At 35.0% G+C, this 15,791-nt stretch overlaps 1 protein-coding gene and 1 long non-coding RNA gene across 5 annotated transcripts in view; one reads left to right on the top strand and one right to left on the bottom strand.

The window, feature by feature from the left end:
* The window catches only part of LOC107267573 (ecdysone-induced protein 78C), a 50,247-nt gene that overhangs the window by 13,518 nt on the left and 20,938 nt on the right, over positions 1–15,791 (top strand). The window lies entirely within an intron of this gene.
* Positions 3,768–9,286, bottom strand: LOC107267580. Of its 2 annotated transcripts, XR_003059619.1 has the most exons (4): positions 6,803–9,286; positions 6,048–6,171; positions 5,643–5,905; positions 3,768–5,410 (listed from the first exon to the last, which is right to left on the bottom strand). It is a non-coding gene; the product is annotated as an uncharacterized LOC107267580 (long non-coding RNA). The 2 variants fall into 2 exon arrangements; XR_001537641.2 differs by lacking the exon at positions 6,803–9,286 and having other exon boundaries at positions 6,048–6,795.

Raw genomic sequence — 15,791 nt, forward strand, 5'->3', positions numbered from 1 at the left:
CCTCATCGTCATTCTGCCTTGTCGCATCCATATCCATCATTCTCCCATATCTCTTGGTCTTTATCGTTTATTTTTTTATATCTATATACGTTTGCCTATAGTTTACATTTTGGAGGAATTGTGACCGCTATTCGCAAACCGCGTTTTAACCTGCGAATTGTCGTGCGATTTTCTTGTCCGTATGATAAAGCATTGAGTTTCGGTGTCTCCGGCAACCCAGCCGACTGCTCTGGGGTTAGATTTTGGAAAAAATGCGACTGACGATAGATTGCGTGATGTGCTAGTTAATGAAATTTTAACAAAGAGATTTACGCGCGGATGAATTTATATAATAATAATGGTAATGATATTAATAAAGGAATTTGTTCATCTTACGGGATCGAGGTGAAATTGCGCAATTACTTGATGTAATTATGGATCATAGCCGAATGGCTTTTTGGTACAGTTTAATTAATAAAATTTGATTAAACTGGCTTCTGTTGTGAATGCTTTCAATTACATAGCGAGTGTACTATGGTATAATTGTATGTTTATGCGAGAGAGATGAAATTTTGTTTTCTGTTATTATTAACTTACGACGTAGCAATTTTGGGAATTGATTAAAAAAAAAGAGAGTGATGGTAATAATAAAAAGATCTTTAGGTTTATTTTACAGTTGATTTATAATTTCGATTTTTTTTTTTTTGTATATCAAATGAAACATAATTTTACGCGACCATGCAAATTTTACCGATAAACAAAAGTTAGTGTAATAATTATTTCCGTGTTTAATGTATAATTTTAATCGACGTGTATGAAATCTGCTTATCTCGGTGCTTTTCCAATGTTCCATTTGACAAATAAGTCCGTGAGCCTTGACCGTGAACGCACTAAGTACTACAGACTGTATAACTATATTTCAAAACACACAGCAGAGTGAAAAGTATGTATATGAATGTAAAGAAGGTGGGAGAAAAAGCTGAAGAGAGGGTAAGAGAAGATAAAAAGAAAGAGAGAGATAGCCAGATATTTTTGTAAAAATGAAAAAAAAGAGTGATAACAAAATTTGAAAATTTTGCCGAATTGCCAAATTTGGTGAAAAATATTTGTATTCAATAAAAACATTGAAATATTGATATAAATGTTTATTTTACAAAAATTCAAAGTAATTCCTATAATTGTAAATGCAAGCTTGATAAAAAGGAACAGCTTAGAATCGTTCAGATCGTTTGAACCAACGTGAACCAGATCTCTTTGAGGTTAGGTAATGCGGCTTGATTATCCAGTCGAAATATCGAGTTTGATCTCACAAGCTGGTGAAAGTAGTTGCGTACGTGTCCAAGCCGTTTCTTTCGGGCGCGGCCATCATATAGATCATAGTAAGTAAGTGAAAGATAATTTTAACCTGCGTCTTCCGGGAGACGTTGGTTACATTTGATTTTGACTTGACTTACTTCTGCTGTTGTTAAAAAAATGTGTCCGATAGACACTCAGCAAATTCGTGTAGCTTTCGGTATGGCTGTTCAATACGAAGACAATTTTAACTACGGGGAAGCTCAGTGCATCGTGCACGTTGAATCTCGAAGCTGCGATAAGTGATTGCGTCAACGCGGAAGAGCCTAGATTTTGATCGGCCACGTAATGCGTAACACGGGACGCGTAATGCTCCTTGGAAAATTGATCGACTTGCTCGAAGCCGTCTCGGTTCGATATATTGATCTTTGGAATTTATTTGTCTTGTTATTTCAGCATCTCTGATTTCAGTGTAGGTAATCCCTTTCAGGGATGAATCAAGAGACTCGGTCGGGTCCCGCGCCAAGTACAGGCAACCCGCCGTACGGGGCACGGCCCGCCGAGACTCATAACTCGAAGCATCTCTTGTACCTGTGTTTCGACTCAAATATCTTATGAACGGCTGTATGTGAGAAAAATTTATTGATACATTCACTGTAGGAATCAAGGGTTCCGAATTGATTGCCACCAAATTCAATACCATTAGTGTACGGGATCAGGACGTATTCACATGGCGAGCGACATGATTTTATTTCAGGTCCGTCGTCGTAAATCTACAGTTAGTAGGAAATCCAGGAATTCGTGTCAGGAATTCCAAAGTACTTACTTTGAACATACTAATAGTATCCTAAAACTATATGTTTATTATTAAGCTTTTACCGTGATTATTATTAACGAGTTATCGTTAATAAGCTCTGTATAGAAAGTTGACATTGGTTTTGAGTTTAATAACTGGCATAATGGACGCAAATTTATATCAAGAAATGTACACCCGCCAAGTAGTACTCGATAAGGAATCAGCTAAAGTTTTATTAATTATTAAATAACCCTTAAATCATAATCAACTACGACAAACAGTAGTAATGTAAAAGAGTAGTGAAAACGTTATAGGAAATTTTGAAAATACAATTAAAATGATGAGCCAGTGGTAGATCATATAATAGGCAAACATGTAGTGACTTATGTACTTGGCCTCAATAATGTGATATCAATACTTTTTATTAGAGGAATACACAGCACTCCTGTACTTGGCGTAGTTTTTTACACGTAAGTGTTTTTTGGGGGATATTGTATACTATTGTCTTGTGAAATTATGGGATAGGACGTGCACGTAATGACGAATGGGTTTTATTAGGTAACTTTTCAGGAAATTTAACATTTTGTCAAAGTATTAAGAAATTTCAATAAATTATACATTTTCTTTCTTACTAAATAATCTAATATTGTAACAGTATTGTACTTGAAATTGTACACAATATGGGAAGGTATAGGAGGTTATGTTTATTCCATTTCTTGATAATAGACTTCTGGAAACTTTATACAGTGTTGTTTGTTTTCTTGCGATAAAGTAATTGTATATTTATTTATGATCCTAGTCCATCGGCATAATGCATCCTGATTGTTTAGGGTATAAACTAATTCTATGAAACGGCTAACGGTTGAATACAGACTGGAAATTATAATTTAGGTTAGGTTAGCTACTAACAAGGAAAGCCCCCCAACCCGACTCCACCGATTTCAATAATTTTTTGATATGTTGCAGTACTCGACAAAATAAGAGACACGTATTTTTTTTTTGTGCTGACATCCACTTTAAAGTGGTGAAAACGACCCCTGAAATTCACCCCCGAAAATCGTTTTTTTTATCATATCTCGACTTCTAATTAATATTTTTTAATAAAACCAAGTGGAAAATATTTGTCATAAGAAGTCGAAGATATGAGGTGTGTTTATGACCCGAGGGGTTGCAACCCTTATTTTATATTTTGAAAAAACTATATTTTTTATGCTTTTTTCTGCATAAAAACCGGGGTATGGGCTCAAAAGACAAATATTTTCCACTTGGTTTTATTAAAAAATATCAATTAGAATCTGACATATGATACAAAACAATTTTCGGGGGTAAAATTTAGGGGTGGTTTTTATCCCTTTGAAAAATCCTGAAACACCCCAACTGAAATATTTGATGGAGTTAACGGAAACGCTTTTCTTTATTTTTTTGAGCGCATACCCCGGTTTTTATGCAGAAAAAGAGCATAAAAAATATAGTTTTTTCAAAATATAAAATAAGGGTTGCAACCCCTTGGGTCATTAACAAACCTCATATCTTCGACTTCTTATGACAAATATTTTCCACTTGGTTTTATTAAAAAATATTAATTAGAAGTCGAGATATGATAAAAAAACGATTTTCGGGGGTGAATTTCAAGGGTCGTTTTCACCCCTTTAAAGTGGATGTCAGCACACAAAAAAAATACGTGTCTCTTATTTTGTCGAGTACTACAACATATCAAAAAATTATTGAAATCGGTGGGGTCGGGTTGGGGGGGTTTCCTTGTAAGTTCAGACGTATGAACTTATTGTACAATTCGAGTGCATGAAAACCATCTGAAATTATATTTAGAAGATTCGAAGTCTTTCACTCTACAAGGAGTTTGTGTTCGGTTTCTTAAATTTAGCCAAAGATCCTCATATCGCAGAGCTGAATTCGAGTTCAATTCTCTAGACGTAACGTGACATATCGACAGGACTGTAGGTTATTTTATAGGAGTACTAAGATTTATTGCTTCTGAGTTTTCCTAACTTTGCACTTTTCCTCATTGCTTTTACTTCATCCAACGGTAACATTTTGATCATCTATAGTTAGTATCTACTCCATTACTGTATCTGTGGTTTTTTCAGTTTATCTTTTTTTTTATATTAATCATTCCATTTGGATGGATTCTCACCCACTTTACTTAGAGAATAAAATTAACTTACAATTAGTATATTCGCATAGTTTTGCCGTTACCTTAAAACCGTCTGTAATCAACGTCAATTTCCTAATAATATTTTATCAAATACTCCAAACTATAGGTTAATCCGAATCGAGGAGATTCGAAAGATGACGTCAAGTCGGATATTAATTACCTAAAGAATCTTAAAGTAAATTATACTAACGAAAGTGAACATTTAAGGTGAAAAGGATACGTGGGTTATCACTTCTATAAATGATTTCCAATAAACTGCTGTATTATGTAGCCTACAATTAGTATATAAAATAATCAAAGTTCTTATACCTATTCGATTATCTATGACAAATTCGCTAATCAATTTGTTCATATAAAAATACTAAATCTCGCCACAGCAGCCGCACATTTTCCATAAAAAAAAAATATTAGCAGTCTTAAATAACAGTCTTAAATAATACCATTAACGTGTAACGCTCTAGCATTACATATAAATAATATATAAATTCCTCTGAAATAATTATTAATGAAAATAATTAATATTTCATAAACCCTATATCCGAGAAGTAAAATCGTTGCGTCAGTATACGAATACACAGTTAATAATTCAAGTATCACATTATCCGAATTGCTATCTATAAATGTTGATAACGTCATCAGTATTCCCCATTCATTTTTCTACGGTATTATAGAAAATTCATAGAAACACATTGCAATGTATCATTACGACATAAAATATTTAACAGTTATTATATTTCGTCCAATGAAAATTTGTCTAAACCAATAACATCTGTTCTATATTCTATATCTTTTTTCGCTCTCCTGTTTTAACTCCCTTTTCCTTTCAGTGTATCTCTTTCTTCCTTTCTTTCCCATTGGTCCACCAGCCTCCATTATACTCAACAATGCAAGGGATCTCGGAGGCTGGAAGTCTCAAGCGACGCAGCAGGTTCTCTCTTACTTCTCTTCAACATTTTCGTATGTATCTTTACACCAGTATATCTATACTCCAATCTCTGTAAGATTATAGACCGCGAGACGAGAGAAGTAGAGAAAGTGTGTAGACGCCAGGCGTCCCGCAGAGCAGTATGAAGTTGAGCGTCGGGGGTGGTAACGATGGTGGTTCTCGTTGGTCCAGCAGTAAACGTAGCAACACCGTCAAGATCCATGGCCTCTCCCAATCTATGCTGCTAAAGCAAAACAAAACAAAATGGGTGCAAACGCTCGGCTTAACCCAGTGAGAGGGCTCGACTACCAGAATAACTTGTTCCGCATTGCATTATTAGACGGTTATTTTCGAGCGTATCTCGAGCCCCCAATTCTTTTTTTTTTCCTATCTACGGGACATCATCACGTTAGTACGAGCGACAGAAAAAGCCAATGAACTCACATGTATAATGTCATTCACTGAAAGCTACTTACGATATTGTTGAACGAGTTGCTATACGTTGGTATATACTTTGAAGAAATTGCTTTATTACCATCTCCTTGAACAGCGTCGTTTCTTTTTTTTTCCCTTTATTAGCTATAATTACCAGGTAGCACATTGAGAGGCTTGAGATTCAACGTGAAGATAAGGGTACAGCGAAGCTTCGTTATCGATTATTCGTTACACGGGAGTGCCTATTGCCTTGCGGGCGTCTTCTTCTTCGAAAAGTTTCTTGCTGATGAAATCTACGTGTTAACTGAATCAAACGAGAATATAAAGGTAGACATTATTTGTTCAAGAGGTGCGGTTCGTGTACCCAGCCATAGTCAAAATTGTGATTTTAAAAGGAGTAGAGTCAGATTGAAGTTTTAATGGGTTATATTTACGGTTTGTGGTACCTGCATCACTTTTGATCACGCTTGTCAAAGTTTTCACTCGTTTCTGGTACCATAAGGTCCGATTCTTCTGACGCAGCTCAGCATGCAAACTTCTTTAACCACGGAGTAGAAGCACCTGAGACACCTGAAGTCAATGCTTTTCAAACAGGGAACAAAATCGCGCGACCGATCCCGGGTTATTTTTCAAAATGCAAGTATCTCGTTAGTTAAACGCACAGTTAAACCGAGTTTCAAAAGTTGACTGTACCGGTAGAATCAAGCCTTAATTAATTAAATTGTTCAATGAACTTTCATAGAGTTGGCAGCAAATTTTTTCAAAACCTCAAAAAATCGATATAGAAAAGTTTTTCATACGAGGGAACACACCCCTCTATTATGTCAGACACCACCTTCGAGACATAATAACGTTTTCCGGGCTTCAAAGGGTTAATCGAAGGAGATTTTGAAGAAAACTTTTGAATGCATAATTATTAAAAAATTAATTTTCGTCGATTAAAGCACCTCTGTACCATTTGTCGCCATCGCTTTCATTTGTACGTAATTAATAGGTCTAAGCACGCTTCAATTTGACGGCCACGTAAGATACTGAGGTAACCAACAATGGTACATCTAACCTAGTCCAAGTACCTACAGGCTACTGTTCACCCATGACATATTCTTTCCGCGCCCTTGCCATACAAATAACTACTAAAGATCTGACCACACCCACGTCAACGACGTTCTACGGGCGTTAAGCCAGTTACACAGCTACTTACCGACACCAGACCGAACTCTTCTTTACCGCTCGTTCAACTTCTTTATATTCTGTTTCTTCCCGTTTCCGCATACGACGTATTTCGTCGAGTGTAATCCTTTTTCTTCGATAGATCAGAATTCCGCAACATGGTCGGTGCTCTTAGTTCGCGATACACCCAGCAGGGTTAACCGCGTGTGTGATTTCTGCATTTAATAAATCAAAGGCGGGCACGAAGCCGAGACTCGAACCCGGAAATCATCCTAAGCTCTGCCATGCTCGCGAGCTCGTGACGTCACGGACTGGTTCTGTGCACTATGTTTCAACCGTCGAACCAGGAAACGACTTGCAGCTGTGTCTGCAACCGCAATTGCAATTGCAACGCTAGATCGGAGTCAATACATTCGCTGGATTGAGAACGAAAGCAAGAAGTCCGTGTATAGCCGCGGAATCGAGTGACTGTCTAATGATAATTATCGATCGATTGATAAGACCATCGCAACTTTCTCATTAGCTGCTGGTGACGCTTCCTGTGTACTGCCGTCGTAGGATAACATTTAAACGTGCTTCGTTGTCTCGCAGGATCGTAAGAAAGAGAAAAAACAGCACTTGGGAACAGCTGAAAGAGTGTAACTAGCCTAATCGGTCTACGGACCAGTCGCTTCGTCCAGAGAATCTATGAACAAGAGAGTGTCGGACAGGGATGCTGGTTGGCTGGGAAGAAGTGGGGGGAATCCCTAGAACGACAGACTGTGGAGTGGCGAAGTCCTACAGTGGTATACATAGAGTTGTAGACAGAGATATCGACATTACGTAACGCCGTGCTTCTAACCATAGATATATATTACGAGTTAATTACGCGGGTTGCGATCTGAGATCAATGCACTAGTGCATAACTAAACACGTCGAGAGACTTTGATTTTACGTTATATATTATGTGTATATAGTATATGCATATGTAATTACATATATATATATGAAATTTTGATTTGATTATCATTGTGATTTGAAAATAACTTTGCTCTTACCAAGTTGTCATTCACTGATGAACAAGTGAATTGCTTGAGATTTCTTTGTAATCAAATATTTCAAATATCCCCACATTGAGGTACTACGGCATACGTACTGGCTGATTTAAATTCTCAATCTACCCCCTCAGTGTAATTATACTTACCTTCTTAGACGGTTGCGTGCACGTATATTACACTTGATTGCGCAAGTTAAAGCTCTGTATGTATTCGTTTTGCAGATGAGAGATTGAGTTTGCGGTAATTTTATTATTATTAATGATACAATTCAGCTGGTTCTTTCTTTGGGTATAATTATTCATCTTTGAGGTTCTTCAATGGGCAGAGTACAGATTGAAATCATAATGGAAAGAATGACAGCAGCGTGGAATAAATTTTTCTCTACTATTGTGATATAATGACTGTAAAAAATGAAATTGTCAATCCATTTAGTCGTGTAAAAGTTTCCACTGTCGAAACTTATAATGGAATTGTGAAAGAGTCCAGTCCTTAGAGATATATCAAACGCGAAGAATACTTTTGGAGTTCTCAAATTATTTTGTATAATTAAACGTACTGTAGATCTGATTATGAAATTTTCTTTAAACTCCACGTGTCTGTGAAAATTTATATACTGTTCGATTGACCTTTTTAGAACTCGATTATATCGATATATTTCATTCGGAATATATATACAGTGCAGTCCGTTTATAACGACGTTCAAGGGACAAGGAAATGACGTACTAGACCAACGACTTAACAAGCAAAATGAGAATACATAGGAACGTCCTTATATTCTAACCAAACTTGGACAAGGGGGATGTAACGTGCGGTCGATCGTTGCAAGCGAAGTAGTAATAACTGGACTCCGCTGTAGTATATATAATTAACTAATTAAGTAGCATATATATATATATAATAGTTCGCCACTGAGATTGATATATTAACCCTTTACACGTCGATAGAAATTCCCATCACGAATTTACTATTTTTTTATGTATCTCGAAAAAGTCAACTAGATCTGGTTTGTCTCTGATGACAAATATTTTTCTTTTAAACTTCATCATTTCCAGTGGACTGGGAACATTTCGAACTTTAGAGAAGACCGATTGAAAATTCAAATTTATCAAGTTGAATTCGATATGTAAACTGTTGAAAATCACTGATGCGATTTTGCACTAGTTTGTAAATTTAGGGGTCTGGAAATAAATATGTAAAGGAAGGGTTGAGTCGTGTTTACCACGTACTTAACATATCCAATAATAAACATACATTTTTTAGGTACCAAAACATAATCTTACATGGTCGTATCTTATATAACGTGACCGCAACGTCAGTTTTACATTCAGATAACGTTTCTGTACTATAACCTATCAGCAGATGATACCCGACGGTAGAATTCATTTTCACAGCCCATAGATTAATTTATCTATACTATAAAGACAATATCAATCCGATTAGTTTGATATTTAAGTAGAAAATTAATCACCCTATATATTAAAGACTAAAGAATAAATATTGAAATAAATAATTTTTATAACGTGAATCGTTGATATTTTTTTTATACTACTTTTGTACGTATTATATATTTGTATAGCTATTCTATAAATAATAGGGAAAAAGTGTCTGAGACGGTATTGGAAACAACACGGAAAAATATACGCAGTCTTGGATATATTTCCTCTATATATCACGCATAGTCTATTTTCTTTTCTTTTTAGGGGGGAATGCACAAAGTAGGTTCGTGCACTTGAGACATATGGAATTTATTCGTTGCTATAATTTATGACGGCAATCTTGTCTGGAAATAGTTGATGTATCCCGAAAAAAAAAAAACCGTATTTTGTTGTCCTCATAAAACACACGCAATGTTTAAGGAATCAGAATGCGAAATGCTAAATCTGATATGAGTTCGAATATATCGCGTGGGATTATTTATTGTCGTCTTTAAGTCACGAGAATCTCCGGTTTGCCCTTTCGCAGATCTGCGCAGCGTACGAACAATTGTAAAAGGCCTGAACGACTGAAAGGCGTTACTTACATATATAGCACGTAAGATGAAATCACAGGAGATCACTTTCTAAATATTCTTTTATTCGTGCTTGTATGTCCTTTATTATTATCCACTGCAGCAATGCCCTTTCGAATATTCATAAAGGGTAGATTTTTACAAAATTAACCATCGCGTTTCTGTTACTTTTTGAAAATTTCTCTAAACGTTTCAACAGTACTTTGTAATAATTTTCACGAAATCGTAAGGTGTTTAAAAAATCAGTTCATGACTATTGATACATATGTACATATGGTATACTGGAAATTTTTTATTTTCCTATCACATTACATATATATTCTTCGAAAATTCCACTCTCAAGTTGAATTTTGAAAATGAACAAATTTTATCAACTTTAGAGACTTTTCGCATTAATTATTATTAGTTAACGAATTAATGACTTATAATCGATAAAAAGTATCGGCAGACTGCTGCATGTGTTTTATATATTTAAATTCGTTTAAAACTTAAGAAATTTCATGAAATTTCAATATATCTTTCACTCATAATTCAAAACAGTCTACCGTTCGATACTGACTGTTTTATGATTCGTCGAATGGTTACGTCGTGGTAGCAGCTGTGCTCAGACTTTTTGGAAAAGGTTCTGGCTTAAGTCATCTATAGTTGCCGTCTTATGGCTTCCGCGTGTGCATTAGAAAGCGTCCCACATAATCTCTATAAAAATTTCAAAAGTTCTATCTTCGGTGCATGCTTTAGTGTGTAAACGATACACGTGTTAATGCACATCATGATTGTGATAAGTTCATGTGCATCGTACGTATAATCTAAGCTACTAACGCTACAGTGTGTATACGTATATATGTATCCTATATATATATTAATTCTCAATCGGATTATAAACGCAGCTGAACCCTGCGACCTTCTACAGAGTAGAAAGTTCCTTTACCATAATCGATTGCAGTCGGAAGTCCCACAGTCACGATTAGAATTGTCTTCTTATTTTGTACGATATAAATCATCATTAAAAATTAATGGTATCGATATCGAATTATTATTGACTTTAGTTGTCGTGAAAATGATTGTTTCCGTGAAATGCAAAATTTTGCGCTCCACTAATAATAAAAAGAAATAAAAATTTATTTCATAGATCATTTTGAATTATTATCATTAGTATGGATATTAGTGTAATTTTTATTTATTCACATTGTTGGTGAAAGCCTATGTTGATTCATAAAATCTAATTAGAAATTCGTTTTGCTGCCAACAGCCGTTTTGATACGTTAAATAAGGTTACAGCGTGGACACTATAGTCATGTAATCAGTCTCTTCGTATACTGAAAATTAGATAACTGCGAAATGTGTAAGTAAATGTAAATGAAATGTTCTGAATAATTTGCAAGGATTATAAGATTTATTATAAAGCTCGTTAAAATTATTTAAAATTTCGTTAACCTCGATTCTCATATTTATATATTTCAAAGAATACCAATTACAATTACCTGCGATTGATGTAAGTTAGAACAAAGTGAAACTACAATATGTTTGCTCTTTCAATTATTCTTTCCTCTTCTAAATTTTGATCCGTTTGCCGTTAAATTGACGAAATGAAAATGCCAGGTCGGACAAAAGTATTTTATGAAATTTAATTAAAAATGACAATGAACGAGTATTTAAATTTTAATACAAAAATTTCTACCAATAACTTAATATCCGCGTTTTTTTTATTTTTATTTTCTCATCCGATACAATATAAAGGAATTAATTGTAAATGGCACAGGAGTTCTGTCATTTCATCGATATTCATTCTCATCGACTTGTACTTTATGGTTGTTGGAATTGCGCGTGTGCATATATGTATTCGGAAGCTTGGACCCGGAATATACCTAGATGCGTGGACTCGCCTCACGTTTACTGCGTTTGGACGGCGTGTCGGTGTGCGTTGTAATTCGCAATTTGCCAGAGCATTCACCTTCGAATTACCGTTAGCTCGTGCCGCCATCTTACTTACTCAGACTTGAATCTAATAACGAAGAGTCAGTTGCTACAGAGATTCTTTATAAACGAGGTAACCTTCCTACTTTTGATTTGGAGTCTGGCTGTGGAAAAACATGAGAAATTTCATTACAAAGTTTTACCTGATTAATCTTATGCAATCATGTATTTCATCTCAATTAAACGTAACACAGCAAATCAATAGTCATCGAAACGCCAAGGAAGTTTCTAGAAATATCAGTCGATGACTCAACAGAGAAGATGGGATCATCGATGAAATTGAAATCAGAACGACAAAGTGATGATATCGTAATTAAATTAATCAACAGAAAGTCATCGACATTTTTTTATAAGTAAGTCGAGGTATTTTTATTAAAAAAAAATTTTAAGTGCATATAGCATTGATATGTGATAAATGAAGATGCCGTGTAATGGCTGGAATCATACAATAAGAATATTTGTAAATTTTTTGTAATACATCTAGAATTTCTATTAAAGATAAAAATACGTAACGCAACGTAGAAACATTTATGAAAAAATACTTGTAACCCGTCAGAAGTTCATCTTGAATTTACTGTATTTAGGTGGGTTGAGTAAATTTTTAGAAAAAAAAAAAATGTCAAAGAAAAACTATGAAACAGGTAAACTTTCAAAGAAACCTTGAATCCCGTTTCACGCAATCTTAACAAGCACTGTAATATATTTAAAAAAATCACATAACGTATCCATGTACCCATATGGCTAATTATAAATATTTTCTCTGTTTACTAACTACTATAAGAAAAATTCCAGATTAATTATCTCTCCTCGTGCATCCCTTCCTCGTAACGTAAATTTTTCAAAGGCAAACAACTTTTTCTATCGAATAAAAATGCAAAGACCCGTGTGAAAGAACATGAAGATATTCCCTACCGTGCTACGTAAATATACACATGGATTTTCCCTTAGGCTTGAATACACATAATCGCGTAGGAATGAATTACAGGCTAAACATAAGATGAAATAAAAAGTAAATATTCAAAAAAAAAGTATGCTGGTCGTACACGCAAGTATACATAAGCACTGCAGTACGGAATTTTTCTTCGTGCTTTTCCCGACACCTTAGTTGCAAGAAACAGCCGCACGCTGGCAGCACAGTCTGTAACGGCTATATACATAGGTATACCAAAAATAAGAGCATTAACAATGGCGATAATAATAACTGTTCCCGCTGTGAACCAACAGGGTATCGTAAAGGGTCTTCCGTTTAAAGATGCCATTGTTCCCTGGTATTTACCAGTTTCCCGCTTTTCCGTTAATGAGAACAATTAGCTGGGCTTCGGGTTGTTGTACCTCTGCACTGTATCGCTCCCTCGTCAATGACACCATGAATAATTCACGAGGCTGCCATAGCTGACGCTCCGTGTTCTCCTACGAAAAAAAGTATGAGTTTGTTGGAAAAAGAGGAAAGAAAAAGTTTTACCTTTACTTCGCTCAATTACCAACCATATACTAACCTGAATCGTCCACCAGTGCCACCGCTATAAAGAAAAACGATGACTATGTTAATACGAATTCATATAGTACGTATAAGCGTATACCTGATTTACTCTTTGTAACATAACCTCAACACGTGTATCTAAACTATACCTAAATATAGTAGCAGCATACGAATATATGAATCTCGTAGACTTCCTAATTGGTTTGCTCGCAATTAGTCAATTAATTTACGTAATGAAATAGTTGCATAACTCTCTCGAGCGTGTCAATGAACTTGGCTTGGGATATTCTCACGTGGCGTACGTAAACACAAACTACGGAAGTTGGTAGCTAAACCGCACGGCCTTACGTGGTTGACCTAAGAATGATTTTGTTTGAAAAATTAATTTTCAAAATTTGTATATTTTTTATAACCATTGCCATTGGTCGACTGACGACGCACTGATTCAGGTAATTTTAAATGCAACAATGTTAACGATACTCATGTCCCAGAATTGCTTGCGCGGACGAACATCGAGCGTTTCGAAAATTTTTTTTAATTTCCAAAAATCATTGGGGAGTTCGATATAATCATGAATCTCATTAGAAAAAGTTTTTTAACAATTTGTTGCTACTTGACTAATGATTCGAACAGATTTATTTGTAATGCTAACATATATACATATGTATATTAGATATACATATGATCGGTATAATTGAATACGATGATACGAATTGATCGTATATCGATTTATTTTTAAATTGTTAGTAGAGGGGGAGGCGAGGTTCGGACCAATCGGGGATGGAGGTAGAAGGGACTAAGGGTGGGAAATACAAGGTCGACGGCCTGCAGCTCCAGCCAGGATGAAGGAAAAACACAGGCAGAGTGATGCGAATCCTCTACACTTTGTTCTTTTATTTTAATTCTCTTCCGTTCCATTTTTTGTTCATTCCTTTTATTTTTATTTCCCATTTGACGCTCTGCTTTACGTTTTACGACATCCCAGCCGGTGTTTTCTGCACTTTCGTGGTAGACTGTACAATATTGTTTTATTGAATGTTCTCTTTTCTTTTGTACGATTTACACAGTAAGCGTTTCTAGCTCAAAGTTTTCGTAATGCATGACATGCAGAAATAAATGCCATGATGAAATAAATAAATATAGAATTATATTATTTATAAGTGAAATCAAAAGTCGTTATCATTTTTATTTTTGCAGTCCTCAATCTCCTTACGAATCATGAAATAATTAAATTAATTATAACCTCTAAATATAAATAAATACAAACAGTGAAAAAATACGAACAAATATTTCATTCCATTTAACATTTATCAAAATATTCCACTCCAAGATATTATCCTTCCTTTTTATCCCTATTACTATTCCGATTTTGATGATCAAATTAAACAAAATAATAACAATTATAATAATCACTTCATACTATATACTAACATAACAATCTAAAAACTTAAGTGCTAAAAATTAAATACGTACATCAACTATACTAGCAAGTAACAGCATTAATTTGCAATAGCGTTTTAGAGTATTACCTTTATTCGTACGTAATTCTTTTTCCAAAATTTTTTGTAAATAACGAAAAAATTATTCCACTAACTTATTCGACTATTGAATCATATATTTCAAGTTTACCAGCAAGTTATAGCAATAATTTAAAATAATTTTTGGACCTACTACTTTTGTTTCCCGTTCTACATAATTCTCTTGCCAAATTTCAAGCACGAACAAATTATTCCGCTGCCGTATTCGACTATCAAAATACACACGTCGAGTATATCGGCAAGTAATAAAATTTCTCTTGATAGCGCAATAGCATTAATATAAAATAGTATTTTGAAGTAAAATTTTTAATTCCCTCTGTACATAAATCTCTAAAGTAATGAAATATCGAAAGTACGAATAAAATCCGCTACCGTATTTGACTATCCTATTAAGTTATCAAAAATCAAGATGCAAAATGTCCGAGCCGGTTAGGCATAATAATCGAAAGTGATCGTCACGTTTCCGCATTTAACTTACGCAACGCTCGTTCGTATACCTGTTCGTAATTGCCGCCCTCGCAGTACCCTCCTTCGTTCCTTCCCTCAAGCACTTTCACGTCTGGATTATACACTATATCTCCAAATGCCAAAGGTACTTGGAAACGGAGGCATGAAAGACGAAACCATAAATTTTGATGCCACACATGGAAAATTAAAAGAATTTTCAACCAGCTTTTGAATCCGATTATAACGACAGCATGAATTATTTTTAGATTTGATAACGTTGTATGCACTGTGTATGCTTTTCTTTGTCTTCGACGTTCACTGATGCGTAGAAGAATGACTGGTCTGTGAGAAGATTGTGGAACGTCAAGCGTAGCGACGGATCATCCGATTAACGATTTTATCGAGATAACTCGAATATATTAATACTCTCGCTCGGAGTTATGTCTCGGGAGGTTATGTAACACTTGATTCCATACGTCCGATTTCCCATAGAAAGTGCATTAGGAAAGTGACTGGCCGAGTTTATACGACAATAA

Source organism: Cephus cinctus, unplaced genomic scaffold (assembly GCF_000341935.2).
Source record: "Cephus cinctus unplaced genomic scaffold, Ccin1 Ccin1_scaffold0413, whole genome shotgun sequence".
In the NCBI taxonomy this organism is placed as follows: domain Eukaryota; kingdom Metazoa; phylum Arthropoda; class Insecta; order Hymenoptera; family Cephidae; genus Cephus; species Cephus cinctus.